A 5835-nucleotide genomic window follows, 5' to 3' on the forward strand; every position below is an offset into this window, starting at 1 on the left:
CAGGCTCTGTGCTGACAGCTCAGAACCTGGAGCCTGTTTCAGATTCTGTGTCTCCCTCTCTCTCTGCCCTTCTGCCGCTCACACCCTATCTCTCAAAAATAAATAAATGTTAAAAGAATTTTTTTAAAAAGATATAATAGGCAACAGAAACATTCCAACCAAGGAGTATTAAAAACCTGGACACAGGAACTGGTAATGTCAGGCATGACATGGGAGTGTGTGAAGGGTTTATAGAACTGTCAGTTGATCATAGATTTCACCTGTCATTCAACTTTGGGCAAGAGTTCTGTGACAGGTAGGCCAGATCACAGACAAAACTATGAATGGTAGACACGCAAAACGACAGAGAACGCTGCTTGGCCACGAGCGGACAAGCGGGTTCTGCTGTGTTGGGTCCAGGATGGTGAGGGGAGACAGGAGCCATGTTTTATACAAACAGATACATGGGGATACTTGAATGGTAAATTCAGCGAATTGAGTACGACATACACCCATTACTATGACCACAGTCATCCGTTTAGGGCTCTAACCTATGTGGGTAACAGTGTTAGGCTTAATTAGAAAGAGACCTTACTCTTTAGAATTGAAATATTCAGGAGAGAGGAATCAAAAATGGCAGGTGAAAGAGTGGACATACTAATACAAACATAAAAAAAATAAAACATTGACAATTAAAGGTGTTTAAGGCTGATAGAAGATCTGCAGATCACGTACGTTGAGGCTTTGTGTTGGGAGAGCGGCCAGCAAGCCAAACAGAGAGCTGATTTGTCCCAAGTCATCCTGGTGATGACCCACAGTGCTGACAGCTGAGCCAAGAGCCACCCAGACCAAAGGGCGCTGGGAGAAGGGGCCATGAGTACGGTATTTGGATGGAAAAATGCTGCCTATGTTGCACACACGGTGTTGAGGTCAGCAGCATTTTAAATCTGGGAAAATTCACTTTTTAGAACAGCCCCTTCCCTCCTGCTTGCTTAAAACTGTCAATGTTTTTCTTATTGCTTAGTGTTGATTCTGCTGTACTTAACAACGGCCTACCTTACATGATAAACTCCTAGAGATTAGAGGTTTGTCTATTTGGTGTCCTTTGCCATAGTCTGGTAACACCTCACCGCCATGCAAAGCCATGCTTAAAATAAAAAGCCTGTGTTTGGACAACAAAGGCACCCAGCGAAGAAGCTAAAATGAATATGGTTACAGAAATATGGGAACATTTGGTTGGTGTTTTTACTTTAAGCGATCTCTATTGATGAGTTATGAAGAGATATTAATCTCCCCTGAGCTCACAAGACACAATGGCCAACACCAGAGCTCCACTTTACAAATCATTTTACCATTAGCCTGAACAGCTCTAACACATCAACAACCAGGGCAAGTGCATTTGCTTTATTTTAAGGTAGAATATTTATTTTGGATAATGGATTATTAAATAGATATGTATCATTTATCTCTGCAAGTCGTTTTATTGAGAATGATTTATAGCACATCAACAGCCATTGCAAATGCATTTGCTCTCTTTTGAGGGCCGCTCATTTTATTATGAATGGCTTACTGAGCAGAGAGAAGCCAATTGCAGAAAACCTGCTTTCTCAGAGCTGTGATGTTTTATCAGGGTTGCCTTACACATGTTTCTGCAAATTACTTATAAAGCTTTTCCTGGCAAAATATTTGGAAGCCCAATTAATGTTCCAATTCCGTAGGGCCATTCTGGGAAGGAAGGCATCCACGAAAGGGACTCTGAAATCTGGCATCCTTTAAGTTAAGTGGCAGCAGCATACTCTGACACGATCGTATCAAGGAGACTTTGATTCCTCATCTGAAATGCCGGTATGAATTAGACATTTATTTATTAGAATTTGGATGACATTACAGAATTCACAGCTGAGAACATGAAGGAAAGAACACCTCTAGCTTATCAACTTTTCTGTTACTGCTGCCCGAAGAGGTCATAGTGTTTGCCATTCAAGTACATGGTGGTTTATTGTGTGTGAAAATTACAGAAATGGACATGAAATGCAACCTTGGCAATAATGACTGGGATTGTTTTTTTAAAAAAATTCGACTATTAAGTGTATCTTTAATACTCTAATGTACACGGAGACAGAAAATACAGATCCTTGGCTACAGTGTAATACTGTCAGATTTTTAATTTCGGAAAAGGTAAACACTGCCAAGTTTTGAAGGTCTGTATCAAGGATACTGACATAATTTTCAAAGTCACAGGGTAATACCGCGGCACCTCCCCTCAACATAAAACCCAGGGGGTTGACACCAGCACATCTCTCCTTAATCTACCCCGTGCATAACAATGTTGCCACGGCAGAGCCTTCCTGAATATTTGCAGCCACACAGGCAGCAGTGGGTTTTGCAAATGAGGTGGGGGTGATGTATTTTATTGCTGATACTGTTTCACCTGTATTTAGTTCCACTGACACGGCAAACCCTGCGGCCAATTGTCCTTATTATAGCCCCTGTGTATTTCTCCCCAGTGCACTTGCACAGGGGGAAGATGTGAGCACGGAGCGTACTTAACTGCCAAGCTGAATGGCTCTGTAATGTAGCTTCAGTGTGGCATAAATTAAGCTGTCATTTTTTTGGCAGCAAGTGCAGAGAGGCGATTTTCCTGTACTGTAACATTTGAAACAACAATTTTCTGGCTCCAGTACTGACTGACAGTTCTGTGTGATACATTCTCAACGTGTGTGCTTCAGGGCTGCAGCTGGAGACTGCCTTCAGGGCAAGGTATTGTCTCTATTAGCAAATCCTGGCTGTGGATGCCCTAACTTCATCGCAGCATCGCTTCCTGACTCCCGCTGCCGCTCAGCCCAAGGAGGCTGCCAGCAGGCCAGCAAAAAATGGCACTGGAGATCTATCGACCCCTGAGCAAGGATTGTAAGCATGTTTCTCATATGCAAAATGGTCTTTTGTCATGAAAATCAGGTTGTGTGTTCCTGTGTGTTGGCTCTAACTGGGCAAAGCCTTTTAGGAATAGGGAGATTTGCTGGAGCTGAGTGGCTGGGCTGAGGTCTGGAAGGCAGGAAGCACTGTTGGGTGCTCTGATGGGCTTCCAGGCGTGGACTGAGAGGGGACTACTATCGTTTAGCTACAGTGCAAAAGCAGAATGTTGAGAAAGGTAATGAGGGGTGTCGGCAAGAGGGTCTCCGGAGGGGCCACGGCAAACTGCTCTTTCTTTAAATGTCCTCTATCCCCCTCCCCACCCCCAACCCCCACAGGTGACTATAAAGCAATATGGCACCACTACCTGCCAACCCTCTTGAATACACGTAAAGGGCAGCAAAGGTTACCTTGAAAGCAGTCAAAATAAAACTGTAATCACATCAGTCAGGATGCAGCAGGGAGAAATAAGTTATGTTAGCCCTGAACTTGTACATAGAGTTGTTGCTGGTGGACTAGAAGAATGAGGTTGCCCCCGCTCCCCCCGTAAGAGCAAAGGCTTTCACCAGCTCAGTGAGGCAAGACTTCACCTACATTTGCCCCCAGAGTGGGCTGTGACCATAGTGGTCACAGGAGGAATGGCCGACTTTCCGGAGTTGGCATAGTGAAGCTATTTGCTGAGTGACATGTTGCCCAGTCAGTAAGTTCTTTCCTATAAAGAACCTAAATCTTTTTCTGTTAGTTTCCTTTACTGTGTTTGGTGCTATCATCAGGGGAAGAGGAAGAACATGCCATAGCATTCTTCATAAAATAACCTTTAGAGGCTGTCTCCTCTCAGGTTCAGATATCTTGGTTTCTATCATTTTCCCAAATAAATACACAATGTTTGCAGTGGGTCAACTACTGTTCAAGGGATACAGAGCTAGATTACGGATTAAAATTCAAGCCCTTCTTTTATGGCCCGAGACATACTTTCCTCACCTGTTTCCCACCACTGTCTAGGCTCACATCCGTGATGCTGGTACCTCCTAACTGGCTAGATAGAGCTGGCCACGTTTCCTCTTGCTTTCATGTCGTGGCTAAAGTGGATTTATTTATGGGACGTGACTACCCCACGCCTCCTTTTCCTGATTAACTCCCCCTCAGACAGGAAGGCTTCTCTGACCAAATCCTCCTGCAGCCAAGTCGGGATTAGACATTTGTGCTCTCTGTTACTTGAGGATCTCATGTATATCTCTCTTTCAAATTTTAATTGTCTTTCATCTGCCCATCTGTCAAGCTACAATTTATAGCTTTTATATGGGGACCGTACTCTACTCTGCAACCCTGCCACAGTACATAATAAGTATGTAATAGGTATTTAATAAATATTTCACTAAATGGTTATTGTTTTCCAGATACATCCACAAATCATAAATCCCCAATTACAGAAAACCAGTTCTCTGATAATGGCCCACTTCTCTTTTCTTGAGGAAAAGAAGAATTACTATATAGGTAATTCATGCTATATTTCTTTTATCACATCCTATCAAAATCCATCTTTTAACCATTGCATCAAGTTGCTACATTTCTGATCCACATTCAGCCCATGGTCAACTAGCTTCTAAATATCTTCCTGCTGTGCATAATAGTCTACGATTCCCTAGAGCTTATTTCTGCAATTTGCTAGGCTATGATCATTCACATTGAATTTTCATTCTGCTTATTCTAAGCCATATTACAAGCTTGTCAAAACTATTTTAAGTCCTCAGGCTAGATTTAAAGATTCCATGTTTTCTCTGCTCATGACAGGATAAGACAAGGACAATATATATGAAAACAAAAGGTTCAAGCCCCAAATTGATAAATACTCCTCAGGATCTGAAGTCAGCCTACGACAGCAACTGTTCTAAAAACGAGAAGCTGGGGAGAAAACAGACCTGGGTTCTGATCTGGGATTCAACACTTACAGGCTATGTAATTTGGAGTAAGTCACATAATCATTTAATATTTACCCTACATAAAATGTGTTTGTGCAAATATGAGTACTGTGGCAATGCATATCAGAAATGATCCGAGGGGTACCTGGGTGGCTCAGTCGGTTAAGCGTCCTACTCTTGATTTTGGCTGAGGTCATGACCCCAGGGCTGTGGGATCAAGCCCTGTGTTGGGCTCCACCCTGAAGGTGGAGTTTGCTTAAGATTTTCTTTCTCTCCCTCTGCCCCCTCCCCTGTTTGTGTGATTTCTCTCTCTTAAAAATAATAATAATAATAATAAAAGATTTAGAAGTTGGGAAAGATAAAGTGAGAGTATTTTCTGCTACTCTTGAGCCTTTAAAAACCATACTGATTTGGGGGCGCCTGGGTGGCTCAGTCGGTTGAGCGTCTGACTTTGGCTCAGGTCACGATCTCGTGGTTCGTGAGTTCGAGCCCCGCGTCGGGCTCTGGGCTGATGGCTCAGAGCCTGGAGCCTGCTTCAGATTCTGTGTCTCCCTCTCTCTCTGCCCCTCCCCCATTCATGCTCTGTCTCTCTCTGTCCCAAAAATAAATAAATGTTAAAAAAAAAAAAAACATACTGATTTGCAACCAATGGGAAAATAGTCTCTGCTGATTCTCCATTTTCTCCATATCCTCCTCCTCCTCCTCATCTTCATAAAATTTATTAATTACATACCTACTTTATAAAAGTCTCTAAACCAAGTTCTGTAGTAGCCTACTAACCAACCAAACAGTGGGAAATCCTCCCATTGTATCTTTCCTTAAAAGGCTTACAACACACCCACATAAAACAAAAATGGAACCCGAGGATCTACATGCTAAGTGCCAGTGAGTATTTCCCAAAATACCTGCTATCACAGGTGGCTGGGACAGCTGCAGGCAATGTTATTTCAACCCAGTCCTTGAAGTTTTGTCAGAATTCTAATCAGTGGAGAAGAAGAGAAAGGATAGCTCCTCAGGGGAGGAG

General features: G+C 42.9%; 1 non-coding gene across 1 annotated transcript; it reads left to right on the forward strand.

The window, feature by feature from the left end:
* The first annotated feature begins 5229 nt into the window (after window positions 1-5229).
* Window positions 5230-5314, forward strand: TRNAQ-UUG (transfer RNA glutamine (anticodon UUG)). Its single transcript has one exon. It is a non-coding gene; the product is annotated as a tRNA-Gln (tRNA).
* The last annotated feature ends 521 nt before the right edge of the window (window positions 5315-5835 follow it).

Source organism: Panthera uncia, chromosome A2, assembly GCF_023721935.1.
Source record: "Panthera uncia isolate 11264 chromosome A2, Puncia_PCG_1.0, whole genome shotgun sequence".
NCBI lineage: Eukaryota > Metazoa > Chordata > Mammalia > Carnivora > Felidae > Panthera > Panthera uncia.